Raw genomic sequence first — 22,127 nt, 5'->3', positions numbered from 1 at the left:
TCATGGTTCTGCCACCCAATTAGTTGAAAAAAAAACTTCATTAATACTAGTCTTGTCACTGAATCTGATAAATTATGAACTCTACTGCACAAAATCTGATAAAACTCAATTTAACCTTATTCTATAGATGTTAACATATCACAAAAATTAGAAATACATTTTGAATTAAATACTTGAAATGAAAAACTAGCAAGGGTAATGTCAGCCTGATTCAATATGGCTGAAATCTATTTGAGCTTTTAAAACGTATTTCTTCAATTTAAGTTAAATGGAACTTAAACATTTCAGAACTATATATTACAAAATTTATCAAGTGCTCAAGGTATTTACAGTGGACTCTAGTTAATTGGGGAGGCCGCTTATTTGGGACAACCCTTAGCAACAAAAATTAGTCAAGAACAGTCAGGATTCACTTCATTTACTTGGAACACTATGCCACTTAATTGGAACAGGAGATTTATCAAAGTTTCTAATTAACATTAGTCATGTGCATTTGCATGGTCATTAGACACTACACCCTGCTTAGAGCAAACAGCTTTGAAAGATTTCCATAGATGCTGCCTGGCTTGCTGAGTTCCTCCAGCATTTTATGTGTGTTGGTCAGCTTTTAAATAGTATCAGTTGCACATTTTCAAAATGCAGCGATTTTTGTCATTGATAATTGGCGAGAAACAAGCATTAAGACAATTCAGAACTGTTTTGCTCATTGCAGTTTCAAGCATTCAGGCTTGGAGATGCAAGACTTGCTCATGAATGAAAATGAAATGATTTCACTACTTCAACAAATTAAGAACTTCAGAAAAAAATTTGAAGGTATCAACAATCATCCTGAATGTTACAATGAAGATTCAGAGGATGCAATCATCGAAAGCAGTTCATTATCTGCACTAGGTGTCTGTGCTGAATTTGTTCATTTACAGTTCATGGCAGCGTACACTGGATTAATTCTTCCATCGATAATTATTAGGAATTAATAGTTTTATAGTCCTGTAGTAGTACTGATATTGCTAAAATTTGTTCTACATTTCATTTAATAGATAATTTGTTACTCAGTTAAAAAATACTTTAACCATTTCCATGAAACTTTGGCTAATTGGGACAGCCACTCAATTGGGGCAATATATACTGGTCCAAATTAATCAGAACACACTGTGTATTTTGAGCGGTCTTTTCCCTCAAGAAAGGGAATCAAAAACTAGAGGGCATATGTTTACGTTAGAGGGGGCAAGATTTAAAAAGGGTTTGAAGGACAACTTTTCACCTAGGTGGTGGTGCAGAGCTGGAACAAGTTGCCAGAGGAAGTGGTTAAGGCAGTTACTGTAACATTATTTAACTCGGACAGGTACACAGACATGAAAGATTTAGTTGTATACAAGTAAAATACAGGCAAATGTGTCCAGCTTAGATGTGGATCTTAATGTTGTGAACAAAGGCCCAGTTCTTCCTGTGCTATATTATAGCTACAATACAATTACAGAAAATAACACTGCACTGCAAGATCTTTAACATTCTAAAATCTAGCTTCAAAGAAAAAGATAACCGTCATTATCAAACTGTTATTTTCAGGTATCAAACCTTCACTAGTATCTTTTGTTCTAACATACAACTCATTTTGGCCAAAAGGCATCAAGGTTTTTTTGCTGACAATTGAGCTCAGTTCCCTGAATTGACGTCCTTCTTGCACAACTGGGCAATCATTGACAGCTTCTTCGTCATATCTGAATTAAATGTTTATCTGAGAATTTGCAGGACCTGCCTCAGGAATTACTCAGAAAGGTGTTGCAGCCTTGATGGAATCACACTAAACTATTCATGCATATTGTGACCAAAAAGTGGAAAATTCATTCTCTTGTCAATCCCAAATAATACTGGCTTGTGACCACAGCAGTGAATATGCCGGTTAACAGTAGAGTCCACTTAGTGAAGCTGCAGCATCCCAGTCTTTTGAATGCCTATCCATGGCCACATTCCACATGACCACCTGGTCATATACACCTTTTACCCAAGCATTTCCCAAAGTTATTCCTGGTAATAACCCGCCCAGATGCTATGGAAAAAGGGATGGCACCACAGCCATCCCTTTTAGATTGCCCGACACTTTCAGTTCAGAACTGCACTAAAAGCTCTTCACTGCATCTCACCATTTCTGCTCTCATCTCTGGGATAGAATGAAGACATTGAGATTCCCTGGACCACATCTTCCATCCTACCAGCTTTTGCATTCAACAGATCATTCTGTATTTTAATTCGTGCATTGACAGGAAAAGATGTTAAAATCCCCTTGACTATTGAGTAGAAGTGCAATGGAGAGTATCATATTCACCCAAACTGAATTGTTAATTTTTCTCCCGTGGGGACTGTTTGATTTCCCAATTTCCTATTTTTCGATTTATATTTGAGCATTTGATGTGCTATTAATGCAAGACAATGGTTCTAAAACCGAGTTTAGATGAATATTTATTTTTAGCCAGTATATGTATTAAATGGACTCATGTACGATAGTTTTTCTAAAGACCCAAGAATGGCACCGAAACGAGGAGCAAGGCTTTGTCTGTTCGGTCAAGAATCCATCTATTGCTTGGAACATCAGTTTGCTTGGACAGGGAAGATTACTCTTCTCTTGCCTTTAATTATTCCATTGCTCCGTTTTGCTCATCATCCTTGAATGACACAAACAACCACCTGGAATTTAGCATTTAATTCTGCAACTAGTTACTTAAAGCTGCAAAACTTCCTCCAGTCAGTTTGTTGTCTGCCAATGAAAGCCTATTCACTTTTTTATTGAGATACAGACTGGAAATAACCCATCCAGCTGCACCAACCAGCAACCCCCAATTTCACACAGCCTAATCACAGGACAATTTACTATGACCAATTAACCTACTAACCTGTACATATTTGGACTGTGGGAAGAAACCACAGCACCTGGAGAAAACCCACACACTCCACAGGGTGGATGTATAGACTCCTCAGAGGTTGTGTCAGAATTGAACTCTTGATGCCCCGTGGCGTTAAGATAGAAAATTTATGTGGACAAATGTAAAATGCAACAAAAGTTTGCCATGACCTACCTACATTTAGCTAGTGTAACTTTGAACTGCTTATAATAGTTTCAGCACCAGCAACCAGTATCTTGTAATAAATTAACTCTTCTTGTATTGTTAATAATTCAAGATCTTGTTAGCCTTAAAGTTTTACTCACTGTGTATTTGAAGTTTTCTATGCACTTATTTTCCTCAGTTCAACCCTAGTCCTGTTCAATGTACCATGACACATTTTGTTGATTTCCAATTTGTAATCCATAATCAAGACTATCTAATACGAATTTAACTGTCTTTCATCCGTCCCACAGAAAATCTCATTTATAACCTCAGTACTTCTGTCCCCCGCTAACTGGCTCATTTAGCTCCAGTTATGCTAACTCCTACATGACAATCCATTGTACCACTTTTGTTCTTTATTAACCTGCTTACAAATTATCAATTACACTGGCCTGCTGCAATTCAATGACTTTGAATCTGCAATCATTTACACTACCTTCCATACTGTTGCAACCTTCTCCAGATGTCCACTTGGCCTTCTGCTTTAAGCTTATTTGCTAATCTCTCAACATGCCCCTAGATCCTGTCATCTGATCTCTCCCCAATTTCAAAAAGTCTTGTAATTCAGCCACAGCTTAAATTACTTCCAGTAGCTCCTCTTATGATGTTGCAGTGTTCACCAAGCTTGGAGACGTGACATCCTCAGTGTGCAGTTGCTGGTGTTTCTATCTGGGAGTGCTCGTGTTTATATAGCACCCCGTTCGCTTGCCTCAGTCCTGATTGGCTACTCCTTCAGTTGCCCTCCGAGTTCTATTGGCTCATGTTTCTTTGGCTCTTAAGGGGTTCATAGATGATGCCAATTTTGTTATGTTTGTTTACAGAGTTATCAGAAGAGAACCACAACTCTAAGAATTCCCATGCTTGCCTGCACCAGAACTTCTGCATTGTCCCAGTTCAAGTAACATACTTCCTGGTCTTAAAGTAGAGATCAGTGACAATGGACCATATCTCTTTACTGCCAGTTTGTGTTCCCATAAACAAGTTGAGAGATTACATCCTGTCTGGCCTACGTAAGTCTTATTGCAATATCCATAGGTGATCCTGTACACATTGATTTTGTTGATTGTTTTTAAGGTCGCGCAGACCCAACTCAACATGCAATGAAATGCATGACCTTGCATCAAGAAATGACAGCTCAAACATCACAATTGCACACAAACTAACAGCAACTTTAAGAAAGCTTGTCTCAAGAACCAAGGTACCATTAAAGACAACGGACAAGGCAAACATGAGCTCTCCCAGAAAGAAACACCAACTGCGCACTGGCGACCAAACACTTGATGCTAATTGCCAAGCTCGGCACACACTGCAACATCACATGCCTCAACCCGAACTACCAACATTCACCACCATCCTAGTTCCTCCATTTACCATCCAATGTTAATTCCTACAGGTAAAACATGAACAAAATATACTCGCTTCCTGCACCATATTTATTCTTATCTTTACTCAACATTGTAGGCTATATGTAAATACAATTAACTATTGGCCCCAATGCAGACTTTAAAGTACAATTTTTCTTAAATCCCATTTAACCCTTATTATCACTCTAAAAAGTTAAAAGGTAAATACCTACGAACAATACATGCAAATGACCAACTTTAATATACTGCACTTCACCTACCAAAATCAGTGTACATTGCTCCCTAAAAATTAGAGTTTTTAAAAATTAGTTTTATTGGTACCATGTACATCGAAACATAAACACACTGCCTGCATCGACAATCAATACAATCCCAGGAAGTGCTAGGGGCTGCCCACAAGTGTCGGCATGCTTTCCCTACCAATATGGCATGGCCACAGCTTACTAATCCCTAGGTTTTTGGAATGTGGGAGGATACCCATGCAGTGAGTGTCAGGGAGAATGTACAAACTCCTCACAGACAGCAACAGGAATCAAACCCCGATCATTGTGCTACAAAACTACTGAGCTACCTCCTGACGAACCAGAAAAAATATCTGGTTACAAAAGCCTTGGTGCTTTGATGTGCTAAAGATGGCACGATTAATGCTACCCATTCCTGCAGTAATTTTGCATTGCATCCTTAATCTGAAAAAATTCCTTAGAAAATCTGTATTGAAAGATTCATTGAACAAAGATTCTAATATTTACTTTGATGTTTAAATTGGTGAAAAGACCTAATCAGACTTTGAATACTAAATACTCCAGTTTCTACCATCTATAAGAATCAAAAGATGCAGGAATACAAGTAAAAATATTACAATTTTTAAATATAATTATCAACTAACTTAGTAAAAAACACAACTAATAAATGCCAAATATTATTCACAGGATAATCAGGTCACAAATAGAAGTGCCAATATTAAAATCTATAGAAGACTACACAAAAATGTATAGGTATTTGAACTTTATTGTAAATTTGCATTGGCACATTGGTTAGAATGCACTTTCAATTTTTAATTTTGCACAGCATTGCAAGAAATTTACATCACTTTAGACAAAGCTGAAAATTTGAAGCTAGAAATGGGGAAATAAAGCATGCCCAAGCAAGAACTGGATTAGTACAAATAAGCGTATTATAAGACTCATTAGATGACCAACCTCATGCATTTCTAATATGAAAGACACCCCAACCTCGTTAACTCCTAGTAACTGGTGATAGAGAAGAGCAAAGCTGAGTCAACACTTGGTGTTCAGAAAATTGAAAACTAAAAGCAATTGTCTGAAGGCAGCAATCGGTAAAATGGTTTATGAGCACCCATTCCCTTGCCACCTCAGGCGCAGGCTGCACCCTGCACACACGAAGGTGCTTGCTCCCTCTCCGTAGCTACTGAGCGGCCTGCAGTGTATCCCCGACAGTGCCGTGTGCTCCCCTCGTACCGACGTGCCGGGTCAGTCACCGGCACACTCGCCTGCCGCCACTGTCCGACCTGGCCTGTATCGCCGTCGCCATCGGCCCAACGACGCGGGGTTTGACATTACTCACAACGGGTGGGGGGGAGTGGGAGTTTCTCCCACAAGATTTGATCCATTAGCGCAGGGCAGCGGGGAGAGCCGCGTGGACTGGCCTGAGGTAGGCCCGAGTCAGCCGGGGAAGGGCGGCGGGAGGTGGGGCTGCCTGGGCCGGCCGCGTCTCGCCCGCCTTCCATCCCTTCGCCTCTCCGAGCCAGCGGCTGCTGCAACGCAGACTGGGAAAAATTTTTACTAACCTTTTTTTCCAACAATTCCTCCGTGCGACCGCCATGCACCAGGGCAGGAAGCGCTGTGGCGGGAATCGCCGGCCCCCGAACAAGCATCGACCGCTGTCATCCACACCGCGGCAAAGCCTGGTGATGCGTTAATTCAGAGTCCCGGGCTGACACCGGCTGCCCCGCCCCGGCGTCTAGTCGCGTTCCAAATGCTTCACGCGCAACAGGGCGGACAAAACGATTGGCACATTCAGCGCCTGGGGTCCCGACCGCCTTTTGGTTGTGCCCCTAACCTAGCACTTTGAACTCGTACTAGTTGCGTTGGCGAGAGAAGAGATTGACCTATTCAGACTCCTGGGCTGCTAACCGGTCACAAAGCCGGCGAATCGCCTCGGAACCTGTATAGATAAATTAGTAACCGAACTGAGTTCACGTATGTCAATCAGGGTCCAGGACAAAGTTTTCTTCTGAACGCGAATTAACATGTTGAATGAAATGTTCGGTTGTGTAGGAATTATGCCGTATTTGCGGACTCGGGAACGGGTGGAAATACAACGTCGGCCTAGTGAGAAACAGGCTGCTGCTGTAACTCCGAAGGTGTGCATTGCTGGCAGCTGGGCCTGGGCAGAATCATAACGTAGTTCCCTGGTCGGACGTCTTACTAACCGGTGGCTTTTCGCTTTTCCCCCCATTTCATTTAAAAAGTAACTGTTCGCATTAGTAATAATAACACTACAGATACATAGAATAGAAAATGCTGGGAAACCACGGCAGGGTAGGTTACATCGATGGAGTTTAAGATTGAAACAAAACTTTCCACACAGATTCTGCCTGACCTGCTGAGTAATTTTTCAACCTCATGTTTTGTGTTCAGATTTCCGTCGTGTAATAATTCGTTTTTGTGCACCTGAATTTCCAGAGTGCTTTTCATAATCACTGCTCTTCCTCAAGCCATTTGATTCCTTTGCTAAATACTGTTGTGGGAAATTTAATTGCAGGGTCAACATTAGGACTGAAATTTACGGAATTAAAGTGGCTGATGTGGATTCTGAGTCTAAATTTTAGTAATCTTGATGGTGATCTTAGCATGAATCTTAAGTTTTAAATCTTCAGCAATAAGTTAATTGCGTTATCCAAGAAATATATGGTGTCCTGAATTTTGCAATATATTGCACTTAACTACACTGAAAATCAGCTGCCAATTGTGTAACCTTTTTTGCAATATTATTGTCACAGTATCCATAGTTTCTCATACAGTGTCACAGATTTATAAACTATCCTTAGTTGGGATTGTCACTGTCTTAAAACATTAATGTAGAATTTATGACATTTGAATGAACAGAGAACATGGTCTAATCAGTTTGAGAACAGGACGCTTGCCCTAGTATAGAAAGTCAGAGTCACCAGCATATGTTGGGATATTTGCTAACTTTATGGCAGCAGTACAATACATGATAAATATAGAGGAAAAACTGAATTACATTAAGTATATATGTCTATTGAATCAGTTAAAATAAGTAGTGCAAAAAAACAAACTAAAAAAAGTAGTGAGTTAGGGTTCATTCGTTCAATTTCCATTTAGGAATCGGATGAGAGAGGGGAAAGAAGAAGTACTTGAATTGCTGAGTGTGTGCCTTCAGGCTTCTGTATCTCCTACCCAACAGTAACAATGTGAAGAGGGCACGTCCTGGGTGGTGGGATCCTTAATGATGGACACTGCCTTGAATACTATGCAGACTAGTATCCGTGATGGAATTGACTAATCTTACAAGTTTCTACGACTTAATTTGATCTTGTGCAGTAGCCTCCCTCCTCTCACTTACCAGACGGTGATGCAGCCAGTCGGAATGCTCTGCCCGGTACATCTGTAGAAGTTTTCAGGTGTTTTAGTTGGCAAACCAAATCTCCTCAAACCCCTAATGAAATATAGCCTCTGCCTTGCCTTCTTTGTAGCTGCATCAATATGTTGCGTCCAGGTTAGGTCCTCAGAGATATTGGCACCAAGGAACTTGAAATTGCTTACTCTCTCCACTTATGATCCCTCTATGAGGACTGGTGAGTGTTCCCTCATCTTGAAGTCCACAATTAGCTCTTCAGTCTTGCTGACATTGAGTGCCAAGTTGTTGCTGTGACACCACTCAACTAGCTGGTATACCTCACTCCTGTACACCCTCTCATCTCCATCTGAGATTCTGTGAACAATGGTTGTTTCATCAGTGACATATAAAGTGTTGTTTCTAAAGCACAAAAGTTAAGTTCTTGATGGCAACAGTTTAAAGTGGGCTTCAACTTTTAAAACAATCAGAAAAGAAAGTTCAATTTGGGAAACCTCTCTTTGTCTTTTGGGTTATTGGAGTTTCCGGGGAGCTGCTGACTTGTCCATACTGCACCGACTGCCGCCACTGGGCTACATAAATAGTGTGTGGTTAAGTACCTTGCTCAAGGACGCAAACACTGCCTTGGCTGAGGCTCAAACTAACGACTTTCGGATCGCCAGCCCTAAGCCTTAACCACTTGCCAACACTTGATCAGCATGAATGTGAATGAACTGGTTGAGTGGCTGGAGGGAGCTATTTTAAATCCTTACTCACTTTTCTGTTGTATAGCCTTCCAAGTATTCTGCATCTTTTGCTAGCTCAGTCAGGAGACCTTTAGAAAATGCAGTCGTCTCATACTTGCCCATTACCTTTGTTCACATTGACTTAAAAAGAATTCAGTCAAAGCAATTAAACATATTTTCTTTTGAAATCTATGCTTTTAACTCTTAATTATCTTTTCATATGATTTAACTTTTTCATCTTAGAATAAAACTTAGATTATCTTTCCTACATGTGGAGTTGAATAGGTTATCAATTCCTTGGTTTTTCGATCTTCCTTTTAAATAAAGACATTGTATCAGATGACGCATGCTCCTTTAACACTTTCCTTTCACAAGGATTTTTCTTAATCTATATGTTATCTTTTCCTTGACTTTTAAAATGTATTAAGACGAAGTGTCAAAGTCTCTGAGTTTATTTAGTTTGTTCAGGTAGTTTGCTAGAAAGTTTCAGAGAGGGAGGATGTATCAATGCACAAGGAACAAGATTGTTCTGGGTGATAACTTCCCATTGTAGTCAATTCTATTCAATCTCTGCCAGTTTTAAGCAGATGGGACAGGAGCAGGTTGCAGATGCTGAACCTTTGTCAGAAAGGCAGGAGGAACGTTTCCCCTTGCACTGGAGTGTGTAATCACAGCTGTTAAGGAGAGCAGTGAGCTGGAGCAGAGGACCTCTTCTCCCCTTGCTGCTGCTTTCAGCCTTCCTGCTCTTGCCTTCATTTCTTCTCCTTCGTCATCATAACAATTTGCCTCCCAGATTTTCTTTCTTGCTGCTGACTGAACTGAAGGCAGAATATCCCCTTGGTAGTATCTTCCAGTCAGAGTTGGTCTTGATTTATGCCTGTGCCCCTGATGGACTCTGGGGGTCAGTGAAAGAAGGTGAGTGATATCACACCACACTGGGTTAAAGCTTGTAGAGAGCCTCTGACTGGATCAGTGTGAGCAAGAGGCTGAAGGAAGGAGTCAAGGCAGCTCAAAATCAGATTATCGTCACTGACTGATAGAAGGAACATAGAATATAGACCACTACAGCACCAAAACAAGCCCTTTGGCCCTCAATCCTGTGCCAAACTTAAGTAAACTAGTAGTCAGATACCCAATAAACTAAACCATTCTGCCTAAACAATTCCAATATGCTTCCATTTCTGTATATTCATTTACTGTGCCTACGAGCCTCTTAAACACCTCTATCGTATTTCCTCCACCAGCACATTTCATTTGAACTTACCCCCTCTCACCGACATTGCATGCCCTCTAGTAGACATTTCAACCATGGGAAAAGTTATTGGCTGTCTGTCTATGCCTCACATTATCATATAAACCCTTATCAGATCTCCTTATAGCACATGCCCTCTAATTCGGACAGCATTCTGGTAAACCTCTTCTGCACCCTCTCCAAAGCCTTGCATCCTTTCCATAATGGGGCGACCAGAAATGAATGCAATTTAAAAGCTGCAAGATAATTTCCCAACTCTTGAATTTGGTACCTCAATAATAAGGGCAAGCATTCCCTATGCCTTCTTTACCACCCAATCAACCCGTGTGGCTATGAACATGGACCCCAATATCCCTCTAATCATCAACATTGTTAAGTCTCTTTACAGCGCACCTTGTAGATGTTCTCAATGGAGGGGAGGGCTTTGCATGTGGTGGATGGGGTTTTTGCAAGCTTTACTGTTTAAAGGTATTGGTGTTTCCATATCAGACAGTGATGCAACCAGTCAGGATACTCTCCATTATGCATGGATAGAAGTTTGTCAAAGTTTTAGATGAATTGGCAAATCTGTGCAAACTTCTAAGAAAGTAGAGGCTCTGCCATGTCTTCTTTGTAATGGCAGTTTTGTGCTAGTCCCAGGATAGATCCTCTGATAAGCTAACTCCAATAAGCTCTCCACTTCCGATCCCCTAATGTGGACTGGCTCTTGGACCTTCGGTTTATTCTTCCTGTAGTCAATAATCAGCTCTTTGGTTTTGCTGACATGAGTGCGAGGTGGTTGTTGTGGCACCTTTCAACCAAATTTTCAATTTCCTTCCTATATGCCAATTCATCATCACCTTTGATTTGGCCAATAACAGCTATCAGAGAAAATAGAGTGGCAACTAAGACACAATTAAATGAATTATCCCTTGACACACCAATATATTGTCAATTTAAAATTACATGCTCCATCAGTAAAGATAAAGCAACTATTTCAAATAGTAAAGCTATTTTCTAAAGATATAAACATGAAATTTTGATTAGATAAGTGCAGAACATTAAGCATAACGAAAGGTGCAATAGATCTAGTAGAATATAAAACAGAGCAGCAGGATACAATACTGCTGATGGATGAATACAAAACATACGAATCTGGGATATCAACAAGCAAAGACAATAGATCTGTGATGAAAGGAATACTTTTGACAGAATTGAATTCAGGGCTTAAGAAAATCTGCCAAACAGAACTCAACTGTTAAAACATAACAAAGGCCGTAAACACTTTTCAATATATTTATATTAATGTATTTTTTGGCATAATATCTTCCCAATCCAAGCCAGCTTCTGCTAAGGACACATCACTAAACTTAAATGAAAGCACAACTCAGGAAAATGAAGAAATTGTCACTATAGAAGAAAAAGTTAACCAATGGAAGATCATGACCCTCCATGGAAGACATCCCACGATCTGAGCAGACTAGATGTTGACAAGGAAGTGCCGACTGACTGGCTCAGAGTTGGAGACCTCTTCCCAGAAACAGAGGGACTCCTTGTGGCAATACAGGACCAGGTGGTTAACACAAAAAAAATCAAAGATTCATATAACACTGTAAATGCAGAAAATGCCAGGAGAAACCAGAACAATGCAACACATTTCAGAATCTCGCAGCAGTTTAACTCAATCTGATTACTTACACAAGGACAATTAATTGGCAAACATCGTTCACTAAAATCTTGCTTTAAAATACAAACTCATAAAAAAAAACAAACCTTACAAGCAACACACACAAAATGCTGGTGGAACACAGCAGGTCAGGCAGCTTCTCCCTGTAGATGCTGCCTGGCCTGCTGCGTTCCACCAGCATTTTGTGTGTGTTGCTTGAATTTCCAGCATCTGCAGATTTCCTCGTGAGTACCTTACAACCATACAGGCCTGATCCAATTTTAGAGTTGGAGTCCTAAAAATGATACAACAGATAGGGCCTGGATATAATATCACAAGATATAGAAACCCTACAGCACTCTACAGGCCCTTCAGCCCACAAAGCTGTGCCGAACCTGTCTTTACCTTAGAACTACCTAGACTTACCTATAGCGCTCTGTTTTTCTAAGCTCCATGTACCAAGCAAGAACAACTTACTTAACAGATGTAGCCAATCCAAACACACACAACGTACAGAAGTCAGTAAGTGAAAAACACCAGAAATATGCTGAATTAAAAGAGGAAATTGAAAGATTATGGAACATGAGCAGGTTATAAATTGTCCCAATCGTACTATCTATAACTGGTATCATCCCAAAGTCATTACGCAATAGCATTAAACAATTAGACCTACACTGCAATATTTATGTAAATCTCCAGAAAACCACATTACTAAATGCCACTCGAGTAGTCCGAAATTTCCTAGCAATTGAGAAATGAGTGTGTTTAGCTATACCTGTACCTCAGGTTTTACCAGTTTAAGCTGATTAAGAATAAAAATAATAGTAATAATAAATATTGAGAACATGAGATGAAGTGCCCTTGAAAGTGAGTCTATAGTTGTAGGAGCAGTTCAGTGCTGGGGCAAGGGAAGTTGAGTGAATTAATGAAACCTCTTGCACTAAGTTGGTCCCAAACTAGATAAGGAGATTTGGAGTCATCCTTTACAACAATGCTCATCTGCCTGCATAACTGTTTCTCATTGTCCCAGTAGCTATTCGTGTGGTGGAGTGGGGTGGGGGAGGGGACTGTCATTGGTATAATCTCATCAGGATGATTGCACTTTTCTTAATTTTGAGTTCTACCCACAAAGACATAGTACCTGATGTAGCATGAAACTTGCTGTTTTGTGCTTCAATACAGTGCAAAGACAAAAATCTCTAAAAAAAAAAGGCAGAGGGGGAGAAGCTCTTTCTGAGACATTGACTCTTGAAGATGTCCTCAATTTTGGGAAGGCTCTGCCATGATAGAGCTGCCTGAGTTTACAACTCTCTTGCAGTTTCTTTGATTCTGTGCACTGGAGCCTTCACATCAGGCTGTGATGCAACAGTCAGGATGGTCTCCACTGTGCATCAATAGAAATCTGTAAGAGTCTTTGATGTATACGATATCTCCCCAGTCTCCTAATGAAGGAGATCTACAGATATGCCTTCTTCAGGATTGCATTGATATGTTGGATCAGGGTGGAGCCTCTGTGAACTTTAAACTGCACAGCCTTCTTATTATCCCCAGCGTGAGGACTGGTGTGTGTGCTCCTGACTTCCCCGCCATGAAGTCCACTATCAATTCCTTGATCTTGCTGATGTTGAGTGTGAGGTTGCTGTTGCAACACCACTCTGAAAATATTGAGCCTGAAGATAGACTAATCCCCTGGTCCTGATGGAATGCATTTCACGGTACTGAAAGAAATGGCAGAAATTATAGTAGAGGCTTTGCTGAGGACTTACCAAAATTCTCTGGACTCTGGGCAGGTCCCGGCAGATTGGAAGAGGCGAATGTCATGCCACTGTTCAAAACAAGATGTAGGCAAAAGGCAAGTAACTACAGGCCAGTTAGTTTAACATCTGTAGATGGGAAAATGCTTGAAGCTATCATTAAAGAAGAAATAGGCATCTGGAAAGAAATTGATCCAGCAGGCAGATGAAGCATGGATTCAGCAAAGGCAGATCCTGTTTGATAAACTTACTGGAGCTCTTTGAGGATATGATGAGTGCAATGGATAAAGTGGAACGTTATTTACTTGAATTTTCAGAATGCATTCGATAAGGTGCCACATAAAAGACTTATCCATAAAATAAGGATGCATAGAGTTAGGGGTGATGTATTAGCATGGATAGAGGATTGGTTAATTAATAGAAAGCAGAGAGTTGGGATACATGGGTGTTACTCTGGTTGGCAATCAGTGGTGAGTGGTGTGCCACAGGTTGTTGCTAGGCCTGCAACTATTCACCATATACATTAACAATCTGGAAGAGGGGACTGATTGTATCTAAGTTTGCTGATGATACTAAACTGTGTGGAAAAACAAATTGTGCAGAAGATACAGAGAGTCTGCAGAGAGATATAGATAGGTAAGTGAGTGGGCAAGGGTCTGGCAGATGAAGTACGATGTTGGTAAATGCAAGGTCATCCACTTTGGAAGATAAAAAATGGAAGATCAGATTATTATTCTTCTAATAAGGAAGATGAGGATCCAGTTCCAGAGGGAGGTACAGAGGCTTAGGTTTTTGTGCTTGGTTCCTAGTATTGAGAGAATGATTGTGATGAATGCTGATCTGTAATTGTTAAAAAAAGCTGTCTGAGATATGTCTTGCAGTCGTATACTGCCCAAAGCAGACTGCAGAGCCAGTGGGATTGTGTCTGCTGCAGATCTGTTGTGGTCATAGATAAATTGCAGCAGATTCAGCTCCTCCATCAGGCAGGAGAGCATTCTAGACAGCCTTTTGAAGTACTTCATTACGATCGATGTCAGTGCTACTGGGCGAAAGTCTTTACTGAGACAGCTCCCTCCTCTTCCGAGGCATTGGAGCGATTGCTGCCCATTTGAAGCAGGTGGGAACCTGAGACGGCAGCAGTGAGAGGTTGAAGATGTCCTTGATATTCTAGCAGTTGGTTGGCACAGCTTTTTCAGTACCTAAGTAACAAACATGAAATGCTGGAACTCAACAGATTAGGCAGCATCTATGGAGGGGAATAAACTGCCAACACTTTGGACTGGGACCCTTCTTATTCATTCATTCATTCATTTATCCATTTATTCATTTATCTGTTTATTCATTTATCTGTTTATTAACATACAACATGGAATAGGCCCTTCCAGCCCTATGAGCCACGCTGCCCAACAACCCCTGGTTTAACCCTACCCTAATCACAGGACATTTTACAACGAGCAATTACCCTTCCAACCAGTACTTCTTTGGACTGTAGGAGGAACCAGAAGCATGCGGAGGAAACTCACTCAGTCATGGGGAGAACATACAAACTCCTTACAGACAGCAGCGGGAATTGAACCCAAGTCACTGGTGCAATAAAGTATTGTGCTAACCATTAAGCTACAGTGTACCCTCTGGAAAGGAAGTGAGAAATAGCCAGAATAAGAAGGCAGGAGTACAAGCTGGCAGATGATAAGTGAAGTTGGGTGAGGGGGAAGGTATGTAGGTGCAGGAGGGGAGATGAAGTGATAGTGGAAAAAGGTAAAGGACTGAAGAAGAAGAAGAAATCTGATGGGAGAGGCTGTCTAATCAGATTTCTTCTTCAGTGCTTTATTCCCACTCTTTACCTCCTGCCCTTCAGCCAATCTATTATCCATGCTTGTACCTTAACTATAATAGAAGATAGGAAAGATCTTTTCCTTCTTTCTTTCTTTCTTTCTTTCTTGTCTGACTGGCAGGAGACAAAGAGTGGGGAAAAGTGGGTCTATTCTGGTTGGCTGCTGATGACTAGTGATGTTCCACAGTGGTCAGTGTTGGGACTTCTTTTCACATTATATGTCAGTGATTTGGATGAGGGAAATGTTGACTTTGTGGCCAAATTTGTGGATGATAGGAAGATAGATGGAGAGATAGGTCATATTATGGAAGCAGGGAGTCTGCAGTCTTTGCTTTCTGCTAGTCAGCTAATCTTACATCAATGCTAGTACCTTTCATATAATACCACGGGATCTTATCTTGTTTAGCAGCCTCACGTACCAACCACTGAAGTCAACCATAGAGTGTTTTCCCCTTGGTGCCCCTGACCAGCGTTTCCAGGGTTTTTTGATGCATAAAAGTAGATATTTATTGTTATTGGACCTTAAGCATCATAGCCCTACAACATATTGCAGGTATTCCCCAAGGCACCAAGTGCAAAATATAATTCCAATCAATGTAATGTTTTTCCCTAAGTGCTCTAGATTTACAAGAACATTTTGACACCACAATCAATGCTGTCTTGATGTCAAGGACAGCATTCTCATGCTACCCATGCAATTTAATTCTGTAGTGCTTGTCCAGAGTAAGGCTGTAATGAGGGCTGCAGCCCGTGTTCCTCACATAGATTATGTAACTTTCCCTTAATTAGCCAGTTATTGAGACTGAGTGAGCTGATTGGATTTGTCCTTTTTGTGAACAGGGCAAATTGCTGACTGGCTGCCAGTGTTGTAATTATATTGAAGCAGATTGCCTAAAAGCATGACTGTTTCTGCAGTGTTAAAGGAAACTATCATGGTTATTTTGAGTGCTTACTTAATAGAAGTAGCAAAATAACAGATCAATTTTTAATATGAACATGGAATTCAGCCCTTTGACAAAAATGTATTTTGCCTTTCCTCAACTCAGTCTGAAGTTACAGATGAAATTGTTAATTGGAAAGGAAAATATCAAGTGATATGACCTGAATTGATCTGACAGGGTACAGTACTGTGCAAAAGTCTTAGTGTGTTATGTGTGTACATAATAAAGAACTTCAGTTCCCAGTGTGCAATGCGGGCAGTCGCCCAGAACCGGAAGTGACATAGTAAGCTGGTTGCACACACGCCAGGCGAGCATTGTGTAAATGTATACGCGCGCACGTTGCTTGTCTTTATTAAGAACAAACATAACATAGTGTCAGATGTCAGCGTGAGGCCAAAACACGAAGAGTAAATGAACCACGCATGGCTGAGAAAGAGACATTCGCTCCATTGGGAAACAACAAAAAGACTGCGCTAGAAGGAAATGAGGTCGGTGGCCAGTGTGGCGACAGAGTGCATTGTGTCCCCACGTTTACCAGATTCAGGTGAGAAACCTGAAAATTCTGACATGGATAAGCTAGGTCTTCCCTCATCTTTGCAGTTTATTGGCAATCTAACTGATAACTGGAAACGCTTCAAACAGCGGTTCAATATAAACTTAGTAGTGAGTAGAGCCGGAGGCACGGAGGGAAAATTGAATGTGTCTATCTTTCTACGTGTAAATGGTGAAGATACTTTGGACATCTGCAACAGCATTTAAATTGATGAGACAGCTTTTACATTGACCACTCTGATGATAAAATTTGTTGAGTCTTTTGTCCCAAGGAAAAACATCACATTTGAAAAATATAAGTTCTTTTTCTGTGACGAGAAACAAGTTGTTAGCTTTGACCTATACTTGTCCATTTGTCCATTTATGCAGGAAAGTTTCGTTTACACTTTAGAGACAAACTCAAACAAGAGCTAGCATGCACAGAATGCATAAAAGTCACACAGAAAATTGAAGAACCAACAGATTGGGTGAGCTCACTAGTCATTGTGCAAAAGAAAAATGGAGCATTGCGAATGTGTCTAGATCTGAGAGATCTCAATAAAAGCATCAACAGAGAACAGTTAAAATTGCCCTCACAGGAGGAGATTATGTCCACAGTGCCAAGTGGTTTAGCAAGCTCGATGCATTTTCTGGTTTTTGGCAGATGAAACTTGATGAGGCAAGTTGGAGACTGTGTACTTTAACACACCAGAGAGAAGATATTGCTTTCTTTGGTTATCATTTGGGATTCTGTCCACACCAGAAAACCATCCACATGATCTTTGTGGTGTCAATACCTGGTTTCGAGACCATGATGGATGACACCATTGTTTGAGGGTCCACCAAGGAAGAACATGACACACAACTGAGACAGGTGCTAGACATGACAAGAAATGTCAATTTGAAATTAAATAAAGAGAAATGTGAGTTTAGTGTTAAGACACTGGCTTTCATAGGAAGGAGATGTGAAGCCTGATTCAGGAAAGACATCAGCCATTGAGAACACGGTGAGGCCCCAAAATAAAGAGGAGATAAGACGTTTCCTGTGGATGATGATTTGCCTGGCTAAGTTCATCCCTCGACTGTCTACTGTGTCAACACCACTTAGGTCATCCCTTGAGCAGTGAAATGAGTGGATTTGATCTCAAGAGCAACAAGATTGTTTCCAGAGGCTGAAAAGAATCCCAGCTGAAGAGCCTGTGCTCCCAAGTTTTAAGATCTAGTATCTTGGCTGATGTGTCCCAGTACGGCCTTGGAGCAGCACTACTGCAGCAGCATGATGACACATGGCAACCTCTGGCCTATGCATCAAGGGCTTTAACAAGTGCGGAAGCAAACTATGCACAGATAGAGAAAGCGTCTCGCCAGTGCATATGCATACAAAAGGTTCCATCAGTATATCTGTGCACAAGCTATTGAAGTGGAGACAGACCATAAACCACTGGTCTCAATGATGTCCAAACCACTGAATGACTGTCCCATGAGGATACAGAGCATGTTGATGAGGTGGCAGAAATATGACATGAAGATGATCTACACATCAGGAAAATATATGTTTGCTGCAGATGCCTTGTCTTGAGCAGCCGACAAGAAAAAAAAGAGTGACCAAGAGATTAACGCTGATATAAGGCCCATGTTGACATGATTGCCACCTTGATTCCAGTATCTCTTGATAGAATAGAGAAGATTAGGAAAGCAGCAGGGACGGATGAAACAATGGATGTACTCACAAAGACAATAGAGAAAGGATGGCCAGCAGCTAAGGATGACTATCCAATGTCTATTTGGGATTGTTGGGCATGCAAAGTTGAACTGTCAGTAGTGGAAGCTATGATCTTCAAACAGAATAGGTTTGTGATTCCAGTGTCACTACAGAAAAAAATGCTCCAGAATATACATGAAGAGCATCTTGGTGAGGGAAAATAAACAAAGAGCTTGTGAAGTGATGTACTGGCTAAGAATGAACCAAGACATCAGCCAGACCACTGCTTCATGTAAAGTGTGTCTTACGTACAGACAAAAGTAACAAGCAGAACAGCTTATGCCACACTCTGTACCAGATAGGCCGTACAAAGTCAGAGTGGATTTGTTTGATTGTAATGGGAAGAGTCATTGTTGTAACAGACTACTTTTCCAATTACCCAGAGGTTACAACATTGCAATCAATATCTAGCAAAATGATCGTCACCTTTCTGAAAGCTGTGTTTGTGAGGCATGGAGTTCCACGTGAAGTGGTATCCGACAATGGTCCACAACTTTCATGCTGTGAGTTTGAGTCCTTTGCCAACGATTGGGGGTTTCTACATATAACTTCAAGCCCACATCACCCAAAATCTAATGGCCTAGCAGAGAGTTCAGTCAAGGTAGTGAAGGGCCTCATGAAGAAAGCACAAGATGGATGAAAGGATTTTCACAAAAGTCTGATTATCTACAGAAGTGTGCCACTGCAGAATAGCCTTTCACCAGCCCGAATGCTGATGGGTCGACGCATACACACTAACCTTCCAGTGCACAGAAACCTATAGACACCTAAAGGAGCACACAAGGTCAAACTGGCTGAAGTGAAAGGAAAAGAGAAACAGAAACAGCATCACAACAAGACTGCAAAAAGCCTACCAGTCCTGAAGCCTTTCTGGCACATGGTCCATGCAAGGATATGTGCAAGAGGAAGTAGCTCCATTCTCGTATCAGATCCAGGTGGAGCAAGGAAATTTTGAGAAGGAACAGTATGGATCTACAACCACAAGCTCCAACCCATAGCTATGGCACACCACCTGTCAGTACACCAAAAGGGCCAGCAAATGTGACAAATGAACTTGCTGTTCAGAGTTCTCAGAAAGACACTAATATTAGCAAAGCAAGTGAAAGCAATACATCTGTGGAGACAAATAGCTGACAAAAAAGGATAATCAAACCACCTCAGAGACTGATTGCGAGTTGTTGAGTGAATACAGGACTGTAGTTGCTCATTACAATTGAAATTACTGTAAATATCTTTGTTGGAAAGCATTATTGTTCCTTGCAGGTTTATGAGGTCATAGTATTGTGTTTTGTTTTTCTTTAAATGGGAAAGATGTTTATTATGTATGTATGTATATAATAAAGAACTTCAGTTCCCCATGTGCAGTGCGGGCCGTTCAGCCAGGGCGGAAGTGGAGTTGGTGAGCTCGTTGCATGTGTCAAGTCAAGCCATGACTGAAATGTCCAGTAAGTAAATATGTGCAAGCATTCTTACCTATGCTGTTTGTCTTCATTTAAGAACAAATGTCACACTTAGGAACCCTAGAATTTTTATATAGTTTCAGATGGAATGGCCTCCACAGAGCCCTGTTTGCAACATTATCAAGGCTACCTGTGATTACCTGGAGAGACAAAAGCAAGCAAGACAGCCAAAGTTTGCAAAAGAACTGTGGCAAGTTTTCCAAGAATCTACCGGTAGATTTCATTATAAAATGGCACGGCAGTGTACCTAAGAGAATTGATGCAGTTTTAAAGGCAAAGTGTGACAAAGTGGAAATCAAAATGCAAATCATTATCATATTTTTTGGGACTGGCCTGTTATCAAAAACTAGAGGGGGATACACAATGCCCTACAAGAGATCTTTAAATGTGAAATACCCTTAGAGAGTAAGACCATATATTTTGGATATATACCTCAAGAATGGTTGAAAAGAGATAAATATTTAATGAATATACTGTTGGTGGCTGGTAAGAAGACTCTTGCTAGGAAATGGTTATCACAGGAGAGCCCAACTTTAAATACATGGATGGAAATTACAATGGACATTTACAAAATGGAGAAGATAACAGCATCTGTTAATCATAAGCTGGAACAATTTGATTCATACTGGGAAAAATGGTTTAACTACATAATGCCTCATAGGCCTGATTTTATTCTCACAAATCAATGAACATGTTGTTAAAAAAAAGATCACTCCCTACTTGTACACAGTTCTTTCCTTTTGATTGTTTTTTCTTTCCACTCTTTTCTATAAGTGTATACCTCAGATAAATACTTTGTGGAGTTTCGTGATATATATGATTATATGATATATATATGTGTGTACAATGTCTGAAATAAATCTTATGGAAATGTTTGATGATGAACTTAAATTTAAAAAAAATTAAAAAAAAGAAATTGTCTTCACTTTGTAGAACTTTTTACATGTGCCTCAGACTTTTGGACAGTACTGTATGTTGATAGATAAATGTTCCAAACTCAAATATCTTCAATGAGAAACAAAACACATCTATTGGTAATCTTGACCTCCCTTGTGTGCTTTCCCTCAATTGAAGTAAATTCATTGTTTTGTTATTGATATCTTAAGAAACAGGTCCTTCATCAGAACACCAAATTTGTAGCAGACATTAATCTCCCATTTGCACAAAGCCTAAACCTATCTCCTGTTTATTGTCCCACAAATTAATGTCACCTGTCCCAGATTCTAGTACTCACCAAATCACCCGGCAATTTACAGAGGCCAGTTAACCTACCAACCCTCTTGTTGCTACAAGTCCCTACAAAGAATAGTAGAATCTGCCAAGAGGAACACTGGGATCTCGCACCCCACTATTTGTGACATTTACCAGGAGCTTTATATGTGAAGGGTCGGATGTATTGTTGAGGATCCCTAACACCCATTCCACAATCTCTTTGACCCACTACCATCAGGAAGGAGGCACAGAAGCATCAGGACTAGGACTAGCAAATTGTGTACCAGCTTCTTCCCTCAGGCTGTGAGCATAGTGAATTTACCCTGTTGTCATCAAGGCCTTGTTACTAGGTCAGCATGCTGTATACTGTACTGTTTACCTGTGCTGCATGCATTTTGATTTGTATTTTCTGAACTTATGGTAGTATTTTGGTTTATGTGCTATGAGTGTTACACGTTATGCAGGGTGCTCCATCGTCTGGAGGTACGCTGTTTCGTGTGTGTGTGTATATATTCAAAAATAATAATCTTGAACTTGACTCTGAATAAAGTGTCTACTGATCACGAAGCAGCAGAGAAATTCATTGAAGTGTTTCCAAAGATCCTCACTGATGAATATCCAACACCGGAGCAAGTCTAAAATGCTGATTGTTTCTATACCTTACATAAGGTAACAGTTCTTCCTGTGGGTTGTGAGGCTAATGAATATCCTGCTGCTACTGAGCCCTTGCCACTAGAAGTGAACTGTTTACTATTTATTGTTTACCTGTGTTGCACACTTCACATGCATTTTGAATTATATTTTATTAATTTATTTTGGTAATGTTTTATTTGCTGTATGTGATATATGTGCTGTGGTTTGGAGGAATGTTTTGTTTGGTTCTATATATGAACAGTCAGATGACAATAAACTTGAACCATGTGCT

General features: G+C 40.5%; 1 protein-coding gene across 4 annotated transcripts in view; it reads right to left on the bottom strand.

The window, feature by feature from the left end:
• The window catches only part of LOC132381226 (zinc finger protein 76-like), a 97,303-nt gene extending 90,882 nt beyond the window's left edge, over positions 1-6,421 (bottom strand). Inside the window, exon 1 of one of the 4 annotated variants that reach the window (XM_059950572.1) lies at positions 6,273-6,421. The gene's annotated coding sequence lies outside the window, so the exon portion shown is untranslated. Of the gene's footprint in view, positions 1-3,202; positions 3,225-6,272 lie in introns of those variants that run through there. The other 3 variants (XM_059950575.1, XM_059950573.1, XM_059950574.1) reach the window with 3 other exon arrangements.
• Between the last annotated feature and the right edge of the window lie 15,706 nt (positions 6,422-22,127).

The sequence above is a fragment of the Hypanus sabinus genome, chromosome 25 (genome assembly GCF_030144855.1).
Source record: "Hypanus sabinus isolate sHypSab1 chromosome 25, sHypSab1.hap1, whole genome shotgun sequence".
Classification (NCBI taxonomy): Eukaryota; Metazoa; Chordata; class Chondrichthyes; order Myliobatiformes; family Dasyatidae; genus Hypanus; species Hypanus sabinus.
This window is presented reverse-complemented; position numbering and strand designations above follow the sequence as displayed.